The sequence below is a fragment of the Mustela nivalis genome, assembly GCF_964662115.1.
Source record: "Mustela nivalis genome assembly, chromosome: 3".
NCBI classification, from domain to species: domain Eukaryota; kingdom Metazoa; phylum Chordata; class Mammalia; order Carnivora; family Mustelidae; genus Mustela; species Mustela nivalis.
In genome coordinates, this window is record NC_139022.1 from 95,745,900 (window position 1) to 95,772,119 (window position 26,220).

The following is a 26,220-nucleotide window of genomic DNA, read 5'->3' on the forward strand; positions in this document are numbered from 1 at the left end:
AATGTCCAGGGAATGGTTTAACTTTACCCAGATGTCTTTGCAAAGATATGGATACCATGAATCGTAAAATTTATGACCTGCAAATGTGTAGTCTTTTATCTGAAAATAATCACCACAGTTCATATTCTTTTCTATATTGTCCAAACTTATAATATGAATAACTGGATCTCAAACAGGATTCTCACTGTATTCTTAGGAAAGAAGTACTTCTCATTTTCTGGAAGCATTATAGCAAACAATTCCCCACAGTGGATAGATGGATATCAAAACCCCAAAGAAGTTCATTTCCCAGAAAGGTGACCACTGTTTGCTCCCCTCGCATCTTTCTCTGCTGTGAACTCTATCAAATCTCAAGATGTGAGAAATCATGTGGGGGGGTTTGAAGAGTCCCAGGACCTTCAGGCTCACTAGAAGTTGGTTCCTGGTAGGTCATGAAAGCCTTACTTAGTAGGGCTAATGAAGTTAGGTCTCCCAAACACCCTAGAACATCAGGCGTCTTTATTGCAACTTCTTTGTTCCTCTAGGTAAAGAGACAACTCTGTCCCTTGGAAATAAGGGATGTTTATCGAAGAGTCAACTCAGAGACCTCGTGGCCTTAGGTGTGGAATACTTCATCCTGCTTTCCAAAGCATGTCCCTGCATGCACTAAATTTGAGGAAATTCCTTCCAGAACTCAAGCCCAGAAGGCTGACAATGCTGTTGATGGCAGTATACTGAGTAAGTAAGAGAAGTTTAGGAGATGGAATGTGGGGTCCAGGATCCTCCTTGGAGGAAAGAGATGTGAGCTCCTTGGAGTCCTCTGGAGTAGTGCTTTGGTGAACTGATGATAAATAGTGCCTCCTGCTGCAGGCCATACAAACAACTAAAGATCTGACCCCTTCCATGCCTTTAGTCCCCTTTGGGAGTCATGCACAATTTGGAAAGCAGATTGAGGGCAGCCTGGCTCCCAGCTGACCACTCCATTTGCAGCCTGGAGGTCTGGAGGCCTGAAGACCCCCCATCCCAAGACAACAGGCAGAGGTCCCCAAGTTCACAGAGCTAGTTCCTCTTCCCCTGGGTTTCTGTTCTCTGGGGGACTGCCCTTTCCAGAACGTTCCCTCTGTAGGCAGTTCTTTCCAAGGCTTTCAAGACTCCAAACCAAATCGTTCGGGGAGTGAAAAAGTGAAAGCACGCATCTTAGAGCAGCAGGGACCAGCTGCTGGCTCAACTGTCCCCAAAACAGAACTTCCTGGGGAGTGACTGGAGCATCTCAAAATCCTCCAGCTGACCTCCTGCCCATGTTTTTAATTGTCTTTTTAAAAAAATGAAAATAAGATGTTATCACATGAAAAAGAAAAAAAGAAGAAGAAGAAAGAGGAAAAGGAAAGAAATTAACTATTAAGGTTCTTTGTCTCCAGGGAAGTTCAGGGGGAAATTTTAGGAACTTTCTGCCTGCTTTTTATAGTATTTACCCGGTCGCCCTGCCAAGGGGAGGATGAGAACCTTTAGCGCCTGGTGCACCATTCAAAGCCCTGTGTGCTTAATAGGGTGACACAAATGTCTGTGTTTCTTTTTGCTTTTGACCACAGGCTGTAGGGAGGGGCCACCCCAGGGGACTGGCGGGGAGGGCCTTGCCAATTGGTTCCCTTTCCCCCCACCAAACTCGTTCCCAGCCTGGGCCGGAAGGGCCTATCTGCCGCCGCCGACCCGCGGAGGGGCCGGACAGGGGGTGGGGGTGGGGACGCGGACGCCTTTCCGCCGCCTGGCCGGCTTGGAGAGACTCGGAGCCCGAGCGAGGCTAGCGTGGGCTCTGCCGGAATCACGCCCTGTGATGCTTTTGCCAAAGGAAGCTGGGAAGCCGGGGATGCGGGGGTGGGGTAGGCGATTCCCTGCCTCCTCCCACCCCTACCCCGCCGCTCTCCCTCCTCCCTCCCCTCTCTTTCTCCTCGGCCGAGGAACAGCTTTCGACCGAGGTCAGCTGGCTGCCTTTGTAGCTGTTTCCCAGGAAGGAAGAAGCGTTGTCTGCAGATCAGTTTATCAGCTGGCTTTCTTGTGCCGGAGCGCCGCCGTTTTCCGGGGACGGCTGCCACCCCCGTGATTCCCAGCCCGGGCTGCGGGTGGTGCGTGAGAGCCGGATAAATAGGCCATTGTGCGGCCGCTCAGAATCCAGGTTTCTTATCAAATTATCCACCATCAAGAATGAAATTCCGCCCCTGCTGCCTGTTATCTCAGCTTCTCTTTTCACTCTGCAATTACAGCCATTTCAGGATTTATTCCCCCCCCCCTCCCCGAGTTTTGAAGGGAATATTCAGAGAGCAGTTTCCTTGTGCAGCTTGCTGTGAGGCAGAGACTTCGGGGGCGTGTCTCCTGACAGTGTTTCCGTGGGATTTTGGCTTGCAACCTTGAATTTAGCTTCTTTGGCTTTGATGTGTGATGTATCTACTTGACACCCCAACTCAGGCACATCATTCAACACCAATTGCAAATATTAGGGAGGTATTTCTGTAGGACTAAAGATGCAGAGTGTGTGTGTGTGTGTGCGCGCACGTGCGCGCGCGCGGGGTTGGGGTGGGGGATTGGGGGTGGGGAGGGGGCACGCTTGATACCATTTAATTCTTTGTGAACACTAAAGACTTGCAAGGGAAACCACTAGTGGAAACTGGCCATCTGATGGAGGCTGTGAGGCAGTGTGGAGAGGGATGACATTGCGGTTTTAATGGTGTCAGTTTTGTGTTATTCTGCTGCAGCAGCTGGCCTACTGTGGAGGAGTTGTATGTAGCTGGTGCTTGACTTAGGAAGTTGTCATTAGCAGCAAGGCTGGTTTTAGAGCCTCTGACCTGGGCCATTGCCCATGCTTAGGTTACTGGTCTGCCTGTTACCATCCTGAGACAATTAATACATTTTGGAGAGGATTCTGCATTTTCATTTTGTACTTGGATTTGCAAATTATATAGCTAGTCCTATTAATAGGAGCTCAGATTCATTTGAATAAGCTTGAATAATGATTTCAATAAGTTCCTAAGTTTCTTTTTTTTTTTAATTTTTTTTTTAAGATTTTTTATTTATTTATCAGAGAGAGAGAGATGGGGAGAGAGCAAGCACAGGCAGACAGAATGGCAGGCAGAGGGAGAAGCAGGCTCCCTGCCGAGCAAGGAGCTGGATGTGGGACTCGATCCCAGGACGCTGGGATCATGACCTGAGCCGAAGGCAGCTGCTTAACCAACTGAGCCACCCAGGCGTCCCAGTTCCTAAGTTTCAATTTGACATAGTGGCCTGGTCTTAGTTGATAAACTGCTGAAACTGATTCTCGTACTTTTTGATATATCTGTGGCAGTTGTTCTGATGGATCAGACAGCATTCTACAAACTGAACTGGGCCCCCTGGCATCACATCTGCGGTGAGCTGCAATAGCCCACTGCCGGAATGAGAGCAAGCATCCGGGCAAGAATTGCTTCACTCTGCTAGCTCCTAGTCCTTTAGAAAGCTGAGGTTGTTCACTCCTCAAGGACCCAGATAGTTCTGTAGTAAGATGTTCATTTGTGCAGTTACCACCTCTCTTTCCTTTTATCCACTTCGAAATTCCTAGCTTCCACATCTGCAGGCCACAACTGGGTTGATAATGAACTCATCCCATCAAAAATCTTTCGTGTATTTAGCACTTAAATAACTCTTGGCAAATTACTCTGAATCTGGGACTTGGTGATCCTGACAGACAGAGGAGGGAAAAAGTAAAACAGTTCATAATAAATGAGCAAAATGCTATTTTTCTGGAAATAATTTGTGTAAGAAACAATTGCTTTGACTTAATAAGACAATTTTTTCCTTCTAAAGAGTGTTCTTTCTTTTGTTTACTGTTTCATTCATTAATTTATGACTTGATTTTCTATTCACTCAACAAAGATTCTTTAGGATGTACTAGAGAGATATTGTGATAAAGTGATGAAAGAGAGGAGATTCAGAATAGCGGGGATATAAACAAGTAAACAAAGAGTACAATGACATGTTATAGGTGCTAAGATAGAGGTTATCTATTAGGATGCTTTAGGGCCAAAAGGAGTTAATAGGATTAGTTCTTTTGGTCATTTTTTATGAGTTCCCTGGCTATGACATTGTTCTTCATGAGCCCTATTATTATAATTATTATTGTTAATAGGTAACATTCATAAAGTGGTTGGTGTTCAGACACAGAGCTAAAAACATTACATAGGTTTTTTCTCTTTGGTCTCAAAATATGATCAATTAGATCCATGTAGGAACTCCATTGTATAGAAGCTTCTGAGCCCAGAATATGATATGGGTGTTCAATGTCACACAGGGCCTAAGAGGTAAAGTCACTATTTGATTCAGCTGTTCTCCTCCAGCGTGTGCCTTCTCAAGGAAGCCTGTGCTGCCCCAAGTGTCATGGCTGCAGCACCACGTGTAATCATGGTCTGAACAAAGTATTAGAAAAATGGACTCTACTATTTCTCAGGATGGCTTTTCTTTTCACAGTATATGCTGTAAGCGGCATCTCCAAAAGGGATTTTTTTCCCCCTCCCCTCACTAGTAGGATCAGGCTTATTTGCTTCAACAAGTTATGGATGCCGGTGCTGCAAATGGCTCCCATGAAACCAGAGTAAATCCCTACAGTGGGGACTGGGCACAGACTGGTTTCCCATGGCTTCCTGTAGGAGATTTTGTGGATACTTTCATGCCTTCAAGGTAAAGGGTGAGTTCTTGTATACTCCCATGTCCCCACTCCTTGGTGGTCATGTTAGGTCAGTTTTAGACTTTTAATGTCACAAGTACGGAAGCCAGACTTTTGAGGCTCATTCCCAGAAACCCCTTTTAGCTCTCTGGTACTAGTGGCTTCTTGTAATGAAGACCACTTGGGTTTGAAGTTTTAGAAAATTTCCCCTAGTGTCACACACTTACACACAACACTACAGTAAGGAGAGAATGCTGGAGGGTGGCAGTTTGGAGCCAGGATGGGGCAGGGGGTAGGGCAACACTGATGAAGTGGCCAGGATAAGGTCAAGGAGCATTGGAGTGAGGGCAAGAACTGGAGTTCAGGTTTTGTACTTTCCTCTGTGCAAGGAACTGCAGCCTTGTAATGCGAAACAGGATTAGCCTGGGGCAAAACAAAGCAAAACTGATATTTTCTTGAGGGAGGTTCTCTTGTTTTTTTGTTTTTTGTTTTTGTTTTTCTTCTCTGCTGGAATCTAGAGACAGACTCCTTGGCTGGGTGCTAAGTGTTTTCAATGGGGAGAGGCCCTGTGTAAGCCAAATTCAGTTCCTCCCACCCTGGAATAGTTCCTTGCTCTGACCTTGAGCTGGATGTTTAACAAAGCTGTGAAATGGAAGGCAAGACTAGAAAAGACCAGCGAACAGAGAAAGAAAAGAATCATTCATTGCTACATTGTGAAGAACTCAGGTGTCTGATTACCAGGCTCTTCACTGTTGTTTGGGCCACAGCAAATGGCAGGAGCAATCTTGGTAGGACTTTTTCAAAAGGAATATTTTTATTATTTGAGTAGAAATCATAAATATCATTGTGGTAGAATCTGATCATATTTTTCATCCTATGATGCGGGTGAATATTAACCTCTAGTAGTCAAGTGGAAAATGTCAGATTTGGAGAGATCAGAAGCATAGTAAGTTGTATAAATAAAAACCCATATGTATCAAAACAGTTGTTTTAGAGACAATATGACACCTCTCTACCACCTGCGTGGGAATGGTTAGGTCACCAAGGCACTGTAGTATGTATCTTTGTTCCTTTACTCATTCATTGTCAGGAAGTTAATAGCTGTGGTGCTCTTTGTGCCTTGCACACAGAAGATACCAGCTCATCTGTCCTCAGAGAGCTTATGATGTCCAGGAAAGACCAAAAAGCACATGAACCTCGAACTCAGACATGTCAGAGGCTGCATGAAGGACTGATGGGGCTGGAAGCCCAGGGAACCCTCTCCCTGAGCTTCTTTGCTTTGGAGGAAGATAGCCAACAAGGGTAAGGTTTGTGCTCAGTACTCGGGGCTTGCTGGGGGTGAAGGAAGGAAAAAGAGGTCAAGTCAGTGACTGTTCTCCAGGGTCACCATATAGAGTAGAGATTAGTCCTATGGGAAGATGACTCTCTAGCTTCTAGGAAATATGGGAGGGAATCCTACTCTGCAGGTATGCCCAGGTCATGGTCAGGGTTTGATCCCAGGGAAGAACAGCCTGTCCATTAGAAAGAGTCACAGCCTGTGAAGCATATCCTAGATGATGGCTCCCAGGACATGGATCTTAGCATTGTCCATAGGACCAGGTAGCAGCAATAGAGGCAGTGGTAGTGAGGGGTGCCAGAAGAGCCCTCCTAAAGGAGGTCTAGAGGAGGAGTATGGGGAGCCTTCCTGAGGAACTGCTTGACTCGCTGTTGGGTGGCACTTGGAGGTGAGTTGAAACATGGGACAAACAGCAAGAAAGTTCAGATGACTGCAGTGTGGGGTACTTCCATCGTCCCCACAGTCTGGTGCAGCCCAGTAAAGGATTATATACAGACTTGAATTCAAAGCAGTGTGAGAGAAACCTACGGTGGTCTTTGCAGAAACGAGATGAGTTAAGATCCCTTTCAGTTCAAATAGTTTATCATTTATGAAGCAGGAACTATAGAAAGTCATGGAAGAATGTATTCAAATGGTGTATCAGACATTGATCAATGATGGTGCTCTGTACATCCTCTCCACTTTATGCAGATCCTTTGGCCCTCCTTGAGGCTGGTTCTAGAGTCATATATTTTATCACAATTAAAAAACAAACAAAAGAATAAGCAATACTCTTTAATTATGAGTGTATACTATAAATTGATCTTAAAATTAAAATAACAGTACTGTCACAGAACTTAAGAAATGTTTACAGTTTCCATGTGGGGAATCCCAAACATAGATCTTCTTAGTTTTCTTGAATGTTAATTTATTACTCTGAAGTTATGGAAAGAATTTTTGAAGTTAGTAGCACAACAATGTGACTGTACTTAACACTTACTGAGATGTACAATTAATGGTTAAGATGGTACATTTTATGTTATATACAGTTTACCACAACTAAAAAAAAAAAGTTAAAAAAAATACAAAATAAAACAAAACAACAAAGAAACTTTGTAGGCTCAGAAGTTTCACAACTATAGGGTCATGGAGAGAAAAAAAGATACCTAAATGTACTTGAGTACTCTGTATTGTTGCTCTGTGTATTTTAGGAAGTTAAGCATATGCCCTTGTCCCTGCCCTTTATTACATAATACAGCACCATACAATTTCCATATTTTTCATAGAAGTTAGAAGGTGCTTCGTTTTCTTTCATCACTGTGGTGGAGGCTGCTGGTACCCAGTGGTATCCAAGGTCCTCTCTTCTTGAATTTCCCACTCATGGTGGTTCTTACTCCCTGTGCCTCAGGGCAAAACAGGGCTGGGAGATGAGACTAGTTCTCATCAGAGTCAGCATGCCTTACCGAAGACCAGGCACCTTTTCCAGAAGCTCTCTTTGCTTCTTTGCTGGCCAAATGGAGATGATTCCAAAGACTCAGAGGAAGGTGGAACTGTTAAGAAAGAATGAACCTGGATCCCTAAATGACTGCATGGAACTTCACTGCAATCTTGCATGGGACTGTGACAGCAATGAGAGTAAACCTCTTGGTTAAGCTGCTGAAATTTTACTCTTGTTAACATCTAGTCTACTCTGAGTAACACAACCATAAAAGGTATTACAGAGACAGGATAGGATATACAGTACTGTACATGTAAGCTGAGGAAAGGTCAGACAGAAAAAGGGAAATGGAAATGACAGGTTTAATGATTCCCAGGTGTAAGCGTTTCATGTTACTCATTAATCATGTGGCAAATATGTTTAAATAAACAGACAAGCAATTCCTGTTCAACAAATACATCAAGGGAAAGGGGTTTTGTTGAGGCTTGGATCAGAACGTTAATGTCTTCCTTTGGGCCTAGCACAGCAGTTGCAGCAGAGATCAGAAAGACTTCTCCGGGGAGGATGAAAATGCACCTCAAGGAGAGAGAGGAGCTCCCAGTGCAGAGTTCCTTCTTCCTTTGCCTTGCCTTGCCTTGCCTTCCCTTCCCTTTTTAAAAATGTATTTATTTTAGAGTCGGGGAAGGGCAGAGGGAGAGGAAAGAGAATCTCCAACAGACTCCCTGCTGAGTATAGAGCCCCACAGGGAGCTCAATCCCATGACATTGAGATCATGACCTGAGCCAAAATCAAGAGTCAGTTGCTTAACTCAGGCACCCCAGAGTTCCTTTCAGAATTTTTGTTCTTCTAGGTCTTGGACACTGGAGACTTTTTTCTAAAATGATGATGAATGCCTGTTGAGCCTGGCAGTACAGCCCAAGACAAACCATCACCCATGCCCAAACTTGGAAGAAAGTCTTCACTTTGGGCCCCAGTATGGATCTTTGGACAGTGGTACTGTCAACCAGTTTATCCTTCTCAGAGTAGCATGACTTCTTAGCTTCATACCTGTGGTTCTTGGAGATTAGGAGGGTACATTTTTATGACCCTCTAATGAGTTCATATTCACTTAGAATATAATCCTGATCATGCCCTCCAAGGTTCTGCATGATCTGGCCTCTGTCCTTTTTCTATAACATCTTGGGTGCCTCACTCCCTTCCTTACCACACCTACCCTGATTTTTTGGTTCCTGAAAGATGCAAGCTCTTTCTCAAGGTCTTTTAACATGCTGTTTCCTGTGCCTAGAAACACTCTCCTTCCAGATCTTGCTATTCTTAGTTCTCAGTTCCCTGATCTCAGCTTTGAATCCTCCTCCACAGTGGCCTACTCTGACCCACCCACCTAATCAGATCATCTTCGTGCCTATCTCAGACCCTCTCAGCCCACCTCTTCTTATTCCAGCCATTGTGGTAGCAACAGCCTTGTTCAGGTGTCACCTGATAGCTTCAGCTGCACTTGGCTTCTCTCAGTTTCTGCTCCAGGGTTCCAGAGACTTCAGCGTTTTTCTGATGCTGCAGTAGGACCTTCACACGTAAAGCCTAGGAGTGGATAGGAATGGACAACCCAGGACCAATAGAAGCTAATGGGCCAATGCTTCTTCCTTTTGTCATTTGGGTAGACAGTTTCGAGGAGCATTCTACACAGTTCCTTAGTGTCCCAGGAAGATCAACCCCATGGACCACAGAAGTGACCGACTTGAACCTCTACCCTAGCTTCATCTTTTCTTCCTTCCTTCTTTTCCTTTCCCTAGCCCTCACTTCACTTCTCCGGGGTCACTTCCCAAAATAAACTACTGGTCTTGTAATCCCTGGCCAAGCTTTCCGTGGAGAACTTATGTAAAGAGAGTCCTTTCCATTATTTAATATCTTAGGGTCTTAATTTTTTTTCATAGCCTTTATCACAACTTACATTAATTTTATTTCTACAATTATTCTTTGTTTTATGAAAGCCTAATTCTAAACCTTTAGAATGTAAACTCCAAAGACGAGGAACCTGGTCATTTTCAATTATTTGTATCCTTAGCAACTAGTATGAAATGCTTATCATAGACACACCATCACTAAATATATATGAGTAAACACATCTCAAAAATGCTACATTTAAGAATATTCTAAGTATTGAGAGACAATATAACATATGGGTTAGGAGCATACAGTCCAGAGTCAGACTTTCTTGGGTCTCCTCTTGACTCTGCCATGTAAGTACCTCAGTGGCCTCAAGGCAGTACCAAACCAGGCTGGACAGCCCAGTTGATAAAATGGGACTAATAATAGTACCTAGCACATAGGAGTATTAGGATTCTTTCTTTAATATTCCCCTTTTTATAGTTATTGAGCAAAATTTAGACTTGCACACATACAAGGATCCATTTTATATCTTCCAAATTTGTCAGTCCTTTAGTTTTATTTTCCAAGTATGCCCGAGTTGAGTAATATAACTCAACCTAGTGACCCAGAGCTGAGAATCAGATTTAGGGGTGTGGTAGTATAAACATTACACATCTTTTGTTCCCCCTGAAAAGTGCTTTAAAACATATTTAGATTAATCAAAAGTAGATATAGACCAGTGCTAATGTGCAACATGTTAGTTTTCTCCATTTTTGGTCTTTTGCAGGGCCTACTTCCATGTGATTGTATTTTAAAGTTGTAAGCTAGAACCACTACTGAAAGATAATCATGATCATATTTTCCTAAATGTTTTGTGGAATTGTAGTAACTTTTTTTTTTATAAAGATTTTATTTATTTATTTGACAGACAGCGATCACAAGTAGGCAGAGAGACAGGCAGAGAGAGAGAGAAGAGGAAGCAGGCTCCCTGCAGAGCAGACAGCCTGATGCGGAGCTCGATCCCATGGACCCTGGGATCATGACCCGAGCCAAAGGCAGAGGCTTTAACCCACTGAGCCACCCAGGCACCCTTGTAGTAACTTTTAAAGCAATGATTAAATGTTACATTGAGAAATGCTGCTGGGGTGAGGGTTGGATGCCATTACTGTTATTAACATGTGCCTTGGATTGTCCACTCTCCTGCCTTCTCCCTTTCTAGCCTATCAGGGACAAGTCCTTTCTTTTCCAAGTAGAAAGAAAGAACTGTCCCATCAATATTGGCATTTTGTGGGTTACTCTGATAAGATAATTTGTGCCTACCTAGGAGAAGGAGAATGTCAGTGCCTTGGTTCCAGCAAGCTCCTCTCCTACAGAGTAACTCCAGAGAAAGAACAAAACCCAGAAAGCTTGGGTCATAAGCCTCCATTCAGGTGATTCTTAAGAACACTTCTTTCTTCCCCACAAGTGTTCCTTCAACTTGTGGGGAAAAGATGACAGGCACAGTAGGTTTTAGTGCTGAAAGCTTCAATCCGAGACAAAGAGTCTGTGTGTCAGCACATGGAGGGAGGCAGAGACATGGACACCTGGATGTTGCTCTTGGGCTGCAGGACCACTCCTGTCATTGTTACTTGTGCCTCCCCACTTGCAAAGAGCATGCCCCACTCCTCTCCTGACTTCCCTTTTAACTTCCCCTTCTTTTTTTTTTTTTTAATATTTTATTTATTTATTTGACAGAGAGAGATCACAAGCAGGCAGAGAGGCAGGCAGAGAGAGAGGAGGAAGCAGGCTCCCTACTGAGCAGAGAGCCTGATGCGGGGCTCGATCCCAGGACTCTGAGATCATGACCTGAGCCGAAGGCAGAGGCTTAACCCACTGAGCCACGCAGGTGCCCCTAACTTCCCTTTCTTACTGATCCCAACCTGCAAGGACCAAGACAGGTGGCCAGGCCCTATGGGTCAGAGGTGGGTAAGGCAGGTGGCAAGGCAGCATGATAAGGCAATATGAGGGTGGTGGAGAGAAAGGGATTGTGTCTCAGGACTTTCCCTCTCACGTGGCGTTGCAGTGTTCCATCATAAAGTACAGGTATAGAATAGGGAGACCAGAAAGTATTGTGGAATGTTGAAGAGAAGAGAGCTGGGCCCTGACTCTGCTGCTGGCTAGGGTGTGATCTTCTCTTTGAGCCCGTTTCCTGGAGATTGGACAGATGGTTTTCTAACCTGGACAGCTCGTGATTCTCCGTCAGCAGGTTTTTAGCCTCTACTTTGTATGGTCTGGTTCTGCCCATATCTCACTCTCAGATGGTCCTTGACCCTACAGAAGTCAGCAGGGATGCTTATGCGGTGGCTCTTGCAACAGGAATCGGATTTTAGATGCTACTATTTTTCAAGCATATCAAAGTAATATTTTTCGTTTGTTTTTTAGTTGTTTACTTAACCTAGAGGAATATGCTATGGAGTTGCACATAGTCTGAGACATGGTATGTGGTAAGGATGGCTGAGCTCCATAAAATTGGTAAGATCTCCTGAAGTTATATATGTGTGTACATATTCATATATGTGTGTTTTTGAATATGTATACACATACATGTGCTTGTGAGAGAGAGAGTGGTTTTAAATAACATCACTTTTTCAGAAGTTTCTTCATGCTCTTCCATGTGATTTCAACACAATTTTGTTATATTCTCTTTATCGCCATTATTTTCTTGCCTCATTCCATATTGCTGCTCAAAGCAGAATTTTAAGAACGCCTTGAGGTGTTTTTAAATTAAGCCAGTAAACAGCTTTAGTCGACACCTCCAGCGTGTCACAGTGACACAAGCCAACAAAAACAGGGAGTAGGAGGTTTGCTGACAGTTCTGGGCGCTGAGACCTCAGGACTGGTTTGGTAAGTCAGACTCAAAATCAAGCAGTGACTTGTGGAGGAGCCAAAGAAGACTCAATCATGTTGTCTCTTGTACCAGCTACCCGTACAAGGAAAGGAAATTCTAGAAGAGGCTGAGCCTTTCTTTACTCAAAGCAAGAGAAGAAACATGCACAACCGGGGCGGGAAAGCAGGTATACAGATGCTAACTCAGCACCTCCTATATAAGCTCCTAGTGTTGTGGCAGGGCTGGTTCCACATATCTTCTTTTGTGTTTGGTGTCTGGGAGCTGTAACTAAAGCTCCAGCATTATTCTCTGTGTTAATTAGGATATGAATTTGGGCCATTGTAATGACAAGATTCCCAAACACAGTGGCTTAAATAAGAGAAGAGAGTTTCTTTCTTACCTGGAAGCTCAGGTATCCTGTCCAGAGTTGGCTGTACTTTATGATGTTGGGGATAAAGTGTCTTGCTCCCCTAAATGTTCTTCTGTTATCTTGTTTAAAAATGAAGTTGTTCCAAAGCCGTACAGTAAATCTTAAGCATCTAAGACAGTTTGTAGAAAAACAAAGGGAGTAGAGAAGGTCAAGCATGCATTGCAGTGGGTATTGGTAGTATGGTATAGCAATTACATGGAGGCTTACTGCATGGTTTATAATTTTTCCTCTGCCACTTGCTAGCCACTGAGCTTGGGCAGTTACTTAACCTCTCTGTGCCTAATCTATAAAAAGATGATAATAGTACCTACCTTGTCTTGCTATCGGCTTACATGTATGAATGAGTTAATACATGCACAGTGCTTAGAACAACACCTAGACCATAATTATAACCAATAGCAGACACTGTTGATGCCTTACCCATGTTCATACTTACCACTTTGTAAACTCCAGATAATTTTATACTGTATGATGGTTTTATACTGTGCAAATTTGGGACTGTCTACCTCCAGGCTTCCTTTGGTCTCTTAGGGTATACTCTGCTGCAAGCAAGGCAGACCCTACATGCTTAGAAGTTGGAAGATAGCAAGGAGGTTGCATGGTCCTCAACAGCTTTCTCATTCCTTGGCTGCAACAACTCTGAGGTATTTTCCTATCACCTCACAGAAATCCCAGGACAATTGAGACCTGACTCCTCACACTAGCGACCTGCTCATTGGCATATTCTGTATTGCTTCCTTGCTTTCCATTGGTTATTTTCCCACTCTCCTGATCTTCCTGACATTACCACTCGAATTAACTACTCTTCAGGATAAGCCTTTAGGAAACCCCAACTAAGATACTTGCCCTTTACTATATACACTTCTGTCCAATTACAATGGTCTTAGGTTGAACTCTGATCCTTTTCATGCACCTCCATCTCCTGATGTCCCTCTTCTTACTTTAACAATTACGTCTGCACCAGATTGAGACACAGGCAGACTCCTCTGTCCTTCAACCACGGTCTTCCCCTTGCCTTACACTGACATATATAGAATCTCATGAAAACCAGGCTACAAAGGAAATGGAATGTTGTGGCAAAGAATATTTAGTATCTTTGGGGCTGGCTGTCCTGCCTAACTTCCTTCAGGCTTGTTCTCATTTCTCTTGGGGTCTGCACATATGGCATATTGCTTAGATCCATGCCTGGGTTATGATTGCTCATTAAATCTGAGACATGGGGGGGGTAGACCCAGGTACACAGCTCTACATCCTGTTGTGATGGATAAGCATTCTCTTTCCATTTCCTCCCTGGGGCACGGAGAGGATGGAAGTGTTTTTCATGAAGACAGGAAATATCTTCACTATGCTTTGTGAACTAGATGGAATTATCCTAGAAAAGCAGTCCCATTGGAGTGAGGAGAGAAGGTATGTGGGCTGGGTTTTCAACTGAATGATTAAACAATAGTGCTCTCTGTGGCCACACCCTACTATTTTACATATGTTGTTGGGACCAGGACAACCTGGAGAGATAAAATTAATGTTGCCTTTTTAAAAATATGCTATCATTTCACCTACATTTATGTAAGACCCAGTTCCAAGAGTCCCAAAGACAACACAGATAATCCTCATTTTGTAGGATTCAGTATACGTGCATTTCAGTCACTACAGTTCAGTTACTTTAGTAAAATAAAAGCAGCCCCCTCCAACAACACAGTTAAAATTTCAGTTACCGTGGCATATCAACTGTGAGTAGTGACAAAGATTATGAACTTAGCTGCTAATTGGTCAGTATACAAATCACTTCTTAAATATGTGCGTTATGATTAGTTATTTACCAATTATGTCACTTCTTTCAAACTCAGCTGGTGCTTGGTCATTGTGCATCTGTTACTCAATTTACCCACAGACAGCAAACTGTATTTTTGTGTTGCCTTCTTGTCTTCAGTGATAACCCGTGTGACAATTTACAAGATAATCAGTGAAATGAATTGGCTAACAAAAATGGAAAAGAAAAAAGAAAGGAAAAGTGTTAAGGTAGGAAGTAAAATTCAAATTGAATGTAAATGGATTTTAGGAAATATAACTGAGCCTGGGAAGGTTAACCTTGGAGCCATTTTAAAGATTCAAGATAGGCAGCCAAAGGAACTTAGTAGAAGTGACCTTACCACCATAAATGAAGAAAATTATAAAACAATGAAGATGTCCAAGAGGACGTGATGCCAGCAAAAAATAATCATATCAAAGAGGCACATAGATATTTCACAGCATTAAAAGTGCAAAGCACAACATGGTGAAGCTGACCCAAATTTAGAAAGGAGACCAACAATTTACCAAGGCATGGAAAAAGTACTTGCTCTGTGTTGTAAGTTATATGACAAGAAGGCAGGCACTACTCTAATTACCCTAGATAAATTTTTATAAGAAATAAAAATACTTTAATTCTCAATATTTCCAATTAATTAAATTACAGTGTGCTAAATATTTGTTTTACTATTTTTTCATTTCCCTATACATTTATAACTGACGGTGAGAGTGTTTTTAATATTTTGACAAAAATTTCTAAAGGTCATGGACCAATTATAATTTTCTCCAGTGTTTCTTAAGATCATTTTGCACAGTTTCAGTCTGCATGTCATTTTTACAATACTGCATAACAGTGCAAGGACTGCCTGTACTTGGGGTTTTATCTTTTTTATTAGGAATGTGAAAACCACGTGGGCTTTAGATCCTGTGTGCCTGGGTTCACAGCCTTCCTCTAACACTGAACTACTTGCTGTCTGCTGCTGGTGTTTTCAAATACACCAACCTATCTGAGATTTAGTGTTCTTATTTGAAAAACAGAAATAATTATATTTACCACATAGAGTTCTTGATGCCAGAGAGGAGAAGGCCTCTGGAAATACTCTTGACATTTAGGAAACATTCAATAAATAAGTTTCAAGAAAGTGGAGACCCTGTCTCTTTTCTTCATTGTAGTATCCCTGGCGCTTAGAACAAAGCTTTACATGGAATAGTTGCTCAATAAATATTTGGTGTGTAAAAGATTGAAGAGTCACATTTAGTATTCAAAACATTTAGTGACTTGTTTGTCTTCTTGTTTTCTTACTTTCTGGATGCTGTACAGCTTCAGAGAGTTGAAGAAATCATGAGACCCAGTTCTACTGAGAACATAGGAGGTTTGTTATTGACCTGTAATACTGTCTTTCTCTTATGGTCATTTCTGCCTTGTTTTTCCCTGCCTGTTTTGTTGAGGTGCACTCAGCAAGGTTAACATTTTTCATGTTAAGTAAGGAAATCATACATTAAGGAAAATCATACATTAAGGAAAATCATACATTAAGGAAAAACATTAAGGCTTTAAACATGAGAAAGGAAAAGAACAATTCGCAAATCAACTTAAGAAATATTTGGAAAACTGCAACTGCACTAGTAATCAAGGAAATAGAAGTCAAAACCAGAAGTTGTTCTCTTTGTGATCACATTTTCACAGATTCCCAGGTTGATGAACGCAGAGAGTAGTTAGAGTGCAGACCCTCTTCTCAACTGCTTTTTGCTTGTGAGCATTGCTATAACCCTTTTAGAAAGCAACTAGGACCCAAGGATCATTGGCTGTTGACTTAGTAATTCTGCTTCTGGAAATTGATCCCAAGAATTCAGTGCAGATGAAACTTTAACATGAAGATTTTTTTTTAAAATATTTTATTTATTTATTTGACAGAGAGAGATCACAAGTAGATGGAGAGGCAGGCAGAGAGAGAGAGAGAGGGACGCAGGCTTCCCGCCGAGCAGAGAGCCCGATGCGGAACTCGATCCCAGGACCCTGAGATCATGACCTGAGCCGAAGGCAGCGGCTTAACCCACTGAGCCACCCAGGCGCCCCTAACGAAGATTTTAATCACAGCGTTATTTGTAGGAGTGGAGATGGGAAACCACATGTATGTATGTTTGACAGTGGGAATTGTTAAAGTGGAAGAGGGTATATGCACTTTCTATTCTGCAGTGTATGTCTGTAAAGTGTTTGGGTATAAAGAGTATATGTCTGGGGCGCCTGGGTGGCTCAGTGGGTTAAGCCGCTGCTTTCGGCTCAGGTCATGATCTCAGGGTCCTGGAATCGAGTCCCGCATCGGGCTCTCTGCTCAGCAGGGAGCCTTCTTCCCTTCCTCTCTCTCTGCCTGCCTCTCCGTCTGCTTGTGATTTCTCTCTGTCTAATAAATAAATAAAATCTTAAAAAAAAAAAAAGAAAGAGTATATGTCTGTAAATGTGATAGACCATTGTATATAAAAAATATTTTTTTAATATTTTTAATTACATGTAAAATCCAAATAACTGATACCATAATGCCCCCTTGAAAGAAAATATTCCAAATGTGAATAGTGACCATTTATTATGGTTCCACCGTATTCCAGAGGCTTTGAATATTTTGAATATTTTGTCTCTGATTCTCATAACAATCCTGCAACATAGATATTGTTGTGCCTGTTTTACAGATGATCATATGAGACTGCGAGAGCCAGGTAGCTTTTCTGATGCCCCAGCTAGTTGTGTACATCTGCCTGCCAGTAAAACCTGCCCTTTCACGCTCAACACGCCCTTTTCTTCGGTTCAGAGTTTGTTCTGTTCTGTTCTGGTTTTTAATTATGGGAAAAAAATTTTTAATTTCTCTGTTTTTATGTTTATTTAGAAGCATAGATGATTTTAATAATGATCATAAACCTGGGTAAAAGGAAACAGTGCAACCTTCCTAAGTTGTTTATTCACTCTGAGCCTCCATTGCTACCAAATAAAGAACCCCTATCCCTGCTCATTGGATAGGGCTCTATACTGAAATCTGTGTGAACGAGCAGACTACATGTGTCAAACCTTTTGAAGTTCTAAAAGGTAACATGCTCAAGTTTTAAGTGCTTGTATCCAACTTCTTACATAAAAGTTTTTATCTACTTATTTTACTATCATTATTATTTTAAATCTTAAAAGAGCTAAAAACCTTCAATAAAATTCATGCTTCCTCAGTCACAGATTTAGTATCTTAGTTAAAAAATGGGGCCAGGAGTCGGGGGTGGTCATTGTTTTGCACGGTTGATATGGAAAATGTAGCACACGTCCAGCATTCTTTGGGAAAGGAAGTAGAAGCTTCCCTATCAGATGTTTTGGAAAGAAGGTAACTGTGGAATAGGCTGGAAGTGCCAATCGGGAGCTTTCCAAAAGTACTTCCATTGATTCTTGTTGAATATTCATGGACTTGAAACGTTCTGCCTTTGATTGTCCTTTCTCTGAGTCTGGCAGGCTGCAGCCAACGGTTTTCTGGTTGTTTTCCTGAGGATTTGGTGGTGGTGTTTTTGCTGCACATTGCATTGTGTGAGTGAGTGAGTGAGCCAGTGAGTGAGTGTTGTGTGTATGTTAGAGCACAGCCAGATCCTGGGCATTTATAGAGCATTGCCTTCAGGGGCTGTTTACTCTGGACCCTCTCCAGGATACCAGACTTGTTCTAGATGATTCCTCCTGACAAAAGGACAAGGCTTGGCTCATCCTCAAAGATTATTCAGATTATGCACCTTGCCCGTTTATTTGCGTTTTGCTCTAGGGGGTATCCTGCAAGACCCCAGAAGAACTTAGAAGATGCATACATTTTGCTTTCCCTGCACCCAAAGAGAGCCTCCTGAGCAGCTTCTAAGGAAGCAAGTAGAAATGTTTGGCTGGGGCAGCTCCAGCTTGACCTTCCTACAAAGTTCAAAAGGTTATTTGGTCAGTGACTCCCTCCTGCAACCTGCTTGCGTGCAGCCACAGATTAAACTGCAGGACTGTCTGCCACGAAGATCATTTAAAGGAAGGTGCCTTCAGAGTGCAGTGCATTGTGGGGAACTTGCTAAAAAGAAGTGATCTTTTTCTTCTTAGAGCGGGAACAAATGTGGCAAGGAGTCAAAACATCAATTAAAATATACAATTGGCTCCATTTACATGACAAGGTTCTGCCTTAGTCACTGAAGTCCTGCCTTAGTCACTGAACAGTAGCTTTCTCTGGGGCTCGGGAAGCTTCAGGCTGGCCTACTGGAGACTGCTTGGTCCTTTCTCTCTCAGCAGTAATAACATTCACGGTGATGTACATCCCACCAACACCATTCAGCCCTGGAGGAAGTTTAGTTTGGCTGATTTAAACTTAAAAAAAGGGAAAGGAAATTTTTTTTTCCCCGTGCTTTTCTTCTAGATTAGGCTGCAGTTTTGAATTAGTTGTTGTAATCACCTGTACTTATTTTTTTTTCTAAAGGTGTGGATCATAACTTGGCCAGCGCTGGTAAGATCACAGATGAAGTGGGAGATGATTGTAAATTGTTTCCACGAGTGTTGTTACTTATTTTCTTATTGAACCCTTTCTCTCTGTATAGTATTTGGTGTATATGCAGGAATATGGTCAATTTTACAAACTTTATGTAAAGAAGGTAGTTTTCAGAGAAACTGGAAAAACTGTATGTAACAATAAAGGGGTGGATGCATTCAAGAATGGCAAGAGTTTGCAAACTTTCTTTATAGGGCCTGATAGCATAATTTTAAGATTGTGAGCCATTTGATTTCCATCACAACTGCTCAGTTTTATTATTATAGTGCAGAAGACGATAGCAGTCTATGAGTGAGACTGTGTTCCAATAAAACTTTATTTATGAAGCCAGGAAGTAGTTTTCAGGCCCACTGTTTGCGATTTTCTTAATTATGGTGTGATCTGTTTCATTCATGCATCTGGTATGTTGCTTTCAGCTGAACGTAAGGAAAAGCCCAACTAAAGATAGCTTAAAATACACATTATCTTGAGTAAGAAGAAACATCATCATAGGAAAGTCCCCAGGGCTGGTTAAGTAAAGCAGTTTGATGATGTTATCAAAGGCCCAAGATTTTTTTTCTCTTTCTACTCTCCCGCCTTTGGCTCATTGGCTTATTCTCAGGCTGACCTGCTTCATAGTCAAAAGATGGTTGCCACAGTTCTAATGTTATAAGTGGAGGGAACAACATCCAGTAGAAAAATTAGACTCTTTTTCTTTTTTTTTTTTAAGATTTTATTTATTTATTTATTTATTTATTTAAGATTTTATTTATTTATTTGACAGAGAGAGATCACAAGTAGGCAGAGAGGCAGGCAGAGAGAGAGAGAGAGAGAGAGGAGGAAGCAGGCTCCCTGCTGAGCAGAGAGCCCGATGCGGGACTCGATCCCAGGATCCTGAGATCATGACCTGAGCCGAAGGCAGCGGCTTAACCCACTGAGCCACCCAGGGAGAGATCACAAGTAGGCAGAGAGGCAGGCAGAGAGAGAGAGGAGGAAGCAGGCTCCCCGCTGAGCAGAGAGCCCGATGTGGGACTCGATCCCAGGACCCTGAGATCATGACCTGAGCCGAAGGCAGTGGCTTAACCCACTGAGCCACCCAGGCGCCCCCCCCATCTCTTTTTCTAAGAGCAAGAAAATCTTTCCAAGAAGAGCCTTCCATTTCATAGACCATGTCTTATTGACCAGAACTTGGACATAACATTTCAAGAAGGATTTGGAGTAGGTCACTGTGTTAGTTGTCTGAAGCTCTTATGACATCAAACTCGGTGATATAAAACAATAGAAATTTATTCCGTCACAGTTTTGGAGTCCACAAGTCCACAATCAGTATCACTAGGCTGAAATCAAGGCATTGATAGGGCTGTGCTTTCTCTGGAGGTTCTAGGGGGGAATTCATTCCTTGTCTCTTCCATCCGGTGGCTGTTGACATTCCTTGGCATGTGGCTACCTCAGTTGCGTCTTCAGCGGTCTCCGCTCTATTTTCATATCACCTTCTCCCTTGTGTACCTATGTGAAATCTCCTTTTGCCTCTCTTTCTCTCTTTTAATGTGAAACTTTTTTCTTTTTTAAGATTTTATTTATTTATTTGACAGACAGAGATCACAAGTAGGCAGAGAGGCAGGCAGAGAGAGGGGAAGGCAAGCAGGCTCCCTGCTGAGCAGAGAGCCTGATGCAGGGCTCGATCCCAGGACACTGAGATCATGACCCAAGCCAAAGGCAGAGGCTTTAACCCTCTGAGCCACCCAGGCGCTCCTAAAGTGGAACTTTTCAAATTCGCTTTGTGCGGGACCATACTGTCTTCTCTGTGGTAGTCCATTTTTGGCTTGTGTGCTGTGGAAGCTCTCTCTCTTACAAGGATGCTGATGATGGCAATTAGGGCCACCCAGATAATTCAGCGGGATCCTTAACTTAAACACATCTGGAAAGACCCATTTTCCAAATAAGGTGACATTTACAGGTCCAAGGGTTAGGACCTGATAGCTTTGGGGTCCACTTTTCAAACTGCCTCAGTCATGGAGAGCTTTGTCAATGTAAAAAACATTGCCACTGTCTGAAAGACAGCCATCATGCCAGTTACCAGTAAGAGAGAACTACCTTGACTATTCTGTATTAATGAAGATTTACTTACATCAAATAAGGGAGGTGTGGACCAAAAACTACTGGATTCAGCCAGCAGGGAAAATCTGGAGTAGGACTATTAGGTAAACAGCAGTATCTGATATAGCATATGTGTTTGGCTATTGTTGTATTGAAGCTTACAATGACTTAAGAAAATACTGTGTATACAATAAGGTAGGAAAAAACTTTTATCTATAGTGTGGTCACAACACAGGAAAATACTCTTGAGCATAAAAAAAAGATGAAGAGACAATAGAAATAATACACTAAAAAATCATTATTGGTTGGGGTGCCTGTTCTGTTGGAAGAGCATGTGACTCTTGATTTTAGGGTCTTGAGTTCAAGCCCCACATTGGAAGTAGAGATGGCTAAAAAAATAAAACTCTCTCTCTCTCTCTCTCTTTTTTTTTTTTTTTTAAAGATTCTATTTATTTATTTGACAGAGAGAGAGATAGTGAGAGCAGGAACACCAGCAGGGGAGTGGGAGAGGAAAAGCAGGCTTCCCGCTGAGCAGGGAGCCTGACGCAGGGCCGGATCCCAGGACCCTGAGGTCATGACCTGAGCTGAAGGCAGATGCTTAACAACTGAGCCACCCAGGGGCCCCTAAATAAACTTAAAAAGAAATAAATCTTTAAAAAAATTACTGGAGGTTGTGTAGAGTTAGTGGGAATATGGATGACTAATGTTTTTCCTCTCCTTTTTTGTAATTTCTAAAATCTTAATAAAAAGAATATATATATATATATATATTGCTTAAATTAAAAATACATTTTAATAATAAACCAATAGCATTATATCATTAGATTATAATACTGGGTTTAAAAAAATATTTCCATTTATTTTGTATCATTTCACTTAATTTATCTCTTGTTTTACTGTATCATGAAATTATGCAGAATATCCACAGATTCTGCCCAAATTTTTCTGCTTTCACAGAGACCCAAACCCCTCACCTATGTTGTCACTAGCTATCTTTCTGAACCACAGGTTGTGACATCCACTATGCTTCTTATCAAAACATTTAATGTCTCTCTCTTGCTTTAGAAAATTTTTCCTTCCTTTTTTCCCTCTCCCCCTCTCTTTTCTTCTTTCTTTCTTTCTTTCTTTCTTTCTTTCTTTCTTTCTTTCTTTCTTTCTCTTCCCTCCCTTCCTGTTCCCTCCTCACCCTTCTCTTCCCTTCTCTTCTTTTTCTTGGCTCTCATCGTTCTCTAAGACCTCGTTCACATCCTTTTTCAAAGTCCCTGACACTGGATACCCACAACGTTCAGCCCTGTGCCTCTTGCACCCATCTTGGCCCATGCCATGCCCTTTCATGCTCTTCCCCAAGCAGGTCTCTAAGTCTGTGCTCCCAGATGGAGGGGAAACATCCATTTCCACCTGAAAACTTACTGGAAATGCAAATTCTCAGGCCCCACCACACACCTACTCAATCAGAAACTCTAAGAGTGAGCCTATGTATTGATGCGTGTCTTAACAAGCCTTCTAGGTAATTTTGATGTGTGCTAGAATTTGAAAGCCCCTGGGCTACCTCTCTTTGTCCTACTTTTTTCATTATTGCATTCATGTATCTGTGGCAATCATCATTGCTAGAATAGCCACTGTATTATTCTTCCTAGAGAATGAATTTGTAAACCAATTATACAAGCATGTATAATGCCAGCCGTTAGCCTTCCAATGAATAACATAGCTGTATTACCTATATTCCTATGATTTCCTTGCTATCTCAGTCATTTTTTCTTTAGGTAAACTGTTCTTGTCCAGTTTTTAGGTATTTTATCTATACAAGTCAATAAACCTGCGCAATAATGAACATCCCTTCTTTATGACCCACTAGATCACTTATTCTAAAGTCTAAATGCCTGCTTTGAGCCCACTATTGCCTATGATTCAAAGCCATTCCTTCAGCTGTGGTCTATTGAATAGGCCTGGTAACACATGGCCGTCCTTCTCTTTCTTCTTTCTTCCTCAGCTAAACCAAAAATATACACAAAAGAATCATGGCCAGTGTGTCTAGACACTTGAGAGATCCTCCCCTTCATTTGTAGTTTTATAATCACAGGCAATTCATCTTTTCTCAGAGTCTTGAATTCATCATTGGTAGAAGTAGATATGGTAAGGTTTTTTCCTTTTGCACACATGGACTCTCATGTGCTGGAATTTATGTGATTCTACAGAGCTCTGTCATGAGGGAAGACACGGGTCCTATTTTTTTGTCCTCTGGCATCTGAAGAAAGTGTGTTTTGACCTCTGATCAGCACCTAACCCCATGCCTGGCACATAGTAAGGGTTTAATAAAAAATTATTGGATAAATAGAAGAAATAATGGAAAGAACAATGGAAGGATAGAAAGGAGAAAGGAAGAGAAGAGAAGGAGAAGGGATTGAGAGAGGGAGGAATGAGAAGAGGAAGGGGAGGAAAAGTGGTATAGGGAGAGAGGAGCAATGGCCAAGTATAAATCAGACCTAGCTCTGGATGTGGCGAAGTACTTCAGAGAAACAGATAGCACTGGAATGCTAATACCTATCCTGAGCAAGAGGGGGGGGGGGGCTTTAACAGTAAATTAACTATTCAATTTCGTTTCTTCCCTAGAGGATATTTTCAGCAGTTCCTCCCAGGTGTAAAGGGCAAGGCTTCTCAGAGAGTCTGAGAAAAGGGCTTTGTGAACGGTAGAGCAAGAATGCAAATGGTGATTAACTAAGATACCGCAAGCAAGGGCAAGTCTCCTGAGCAGTCTCAGGAGAGACTCTTTTGCCTTCTTTTTGTCATTTGAGTTCTCAAAATTATCCTCAGTTTAGACCAAATCAACCTCAAATGTCTATGATTAAAATTTCCACTCTGAAAATCTGAGCAATTTAGGAATTGTAGGAACTGGACCATCTGGAGATAATTTATAAATAACACTCGCATTTCAAATCGCCTGTCTTCCCAAAGAGTCCTCTGTCCTGTCAATGGGACTGCTGCCAAGGCCCAAACTGCTAAATTGGGCCAGTGACACTAAAGTTGCTGATGGGAGCTTCTTATCTCTGATTCGTCTAAGAATTTGGGACAGTTCATTGAAACATATATTTTTCCTCATGTAAAATGTAGGCTAAAAGTTACTAACTGTTTTTAGGTTGGGAAAGGTTTTCAGGATTTTAATGCATGTGATTTACTCAACTTTTACTTTGTCTATTCCTAACATAAACAAAACTCAAATCAAATACTAAATAGAATCCAGAATATCCTGGATACATGGTAAGGTTTGGGGGGCATTTTTTTCATTAAATTCTGTTGACATAAAAGAGAGCCATTAATACCATCTCTTTTTCCTCTTTTCTTTCAGGTCAGCACAACCTTACCCACCGCAATGTGTTTCTGAAGTGCAGGTCCAGCAGCTGTGTTAAACTATACACTTGATGCTTTATGGGACCAAGGCAGATTAGATCATGCAGAGATGACCAGCCTGGGTAATGATCCTTTAAACCATATGTCTAAGGAGGTGTCATATCACAGGGATTATGTTGTGTCTGTGCCCTGATTATTGCTCAGGGAGAGGCAAAGTTTAAAAATGATCATGTTCAAAGAAAGCCCTACAACCTGTGATCTCTGGGATCCCACCAGGTCCCACATCCCATACTCCAAATACACACATATAGACCTTCCTTGCTCCTAGCTGGGGGCTCTGAATTCATACATATGCCTTTAGCCAGGCTGTGTGGATTGAGGGGTCTTTGAATTGCTTCTCTACTAAAGGCAGTTGACAAAATTGATGAACCTGGTATAGGAGAGCATTATATATTGAACACATTGCATGAGAAACAAGAAATTTATAAAAGAGGACTTTCCTGGAGTTGGGGTGAAAACTATTTTCATTTGGGCAATATATTGTATAACATGCCAGGATGTGCCATTTCTAACCTAATGTGTATGGTGTACACGTAGAGACAGAACATATAACCATTTCTGAGAACACTGTTTGGCCAGAAAATCATTCAAAAAGGTAGTTTCATGAAGGGACTCTCTTCTTTTTTTCTCTGGGTCCCACAGAATTATTCTTTGCGTGGCCTTCACACCTTCCCTTTGTTCCCCTGACATTTTGTAGCATTGGTTTTCAAATGGATAAAGTTCCCATGGATGTATATCAGCATTTCTAGGAGGAAATGTATGTATACTTTGAAAAAAAAAAAAAAAGGTGTTTCATATTATCATAGAATTTCTTAACTTGGGAACCAATATAAGTCTGCTATTCCTGTAACGTAAGCAAACAGAGTAAAGGTTGACAAATTCTCATAGCTGGAGGGAGTCTACATCAGTGAGTAAGCCTTCTAAGGGAGCACCTGATAGGGGCAGGGTCTCATTTCCTTAGGAGGGTAATGTCAAGATTTTCCTGGGTGGTCAAGCATAGCATTTTTGTTTATACAAGAGGAAATGGATTTTTTTCTTAGAGGTTCAAAACACTTCTGGGCAAAACTAATAATAGGAGATGCCTGGATCTCTCCTATAGGATGAACTGAGACAGGAGTCTTGCTGCTAAGGTAGGAGCAGAATACTCAGGACCCATGTGAGAGGATCCAGAAGAGAAAGGTCAGTGTTGTGTGTGAAGACAGCCATGGCTTCAACAATACAGACATTGCTTTCATTGCATGAATGTAGTTGTCCTTGGGAAATGGAAAGAGGAAGAGGATTGAGGACAGTGAGCCCAGAAGGAACTTCAGAATGGGGTTCCTAGGACCTTCGGAGCTGGCAGCCATGAGGCTGCAGTAGCTTTTGTCAAGAAACATCTGTGATGATGTGGGAAGGGATGGGGGACGAGGATGCTTCCTAATCCCCACTGCTGGTGCCTTGGGTAGGGGATGGGGGCACAGGCCCCATCTGAACAAGCAAACAGCAGAGTTGGTTCCTGGAACTCTTAGCAGAGAGGGAGCTCTCTGTAGGTGACTTCATGATGTCTATTTTGCAGGGCCTTCTGAACCTGCCCACGCATGCTAGTCCCTTAGTCTTCATGAGCAGTGGTTCTGGGGAACAAAAAGAGTGAGTTGAATAAGAGTGGTAACACAGGAAACAGTCTCAGAATCATAGCAAGGCAGAGCTAACAAGTGAGTTTTAACAGTGAAAGGAAGAGAAAGCCTAGTGAGTATTGCCAAATGTAACAAAAATCTCCACATCCTCACAACTGATGATGGGAAAAGTGAGAACAACTGGACATAATTTTGGTGGAGAGATGGAAGGACCCTGTGCTGATGAGAGGT

At 42.1% G+C, this 26,220-nt stretch overlaps 1 protein-coding gene across 1 annotated transcript in view; it reads left to right on the forward strand.

The window, feature by feature from the left end:
• Window positions 1–537: 537 nt before the first annotated feature.
• The window catches only part of ANKRD55 (ankyrin repeat domain 55), a 290,232-nt gene continuing 264,549 nt past the window's right edge, over window positions 538–26,220 (forward strand). The window contains exons 1-3 of the mRNA XM_082725966.1: window positions 538–717; window positions 24,315–24,438; window positions 25,476–25,555. The gene's annotated coding sequence lies outside the window, so the exon portion shown is untranslated. The remainder of the gene's footprint in view (window positions 718–24,314; window positions 24,439–25,475; window positions 25,556–26,220) is intronic.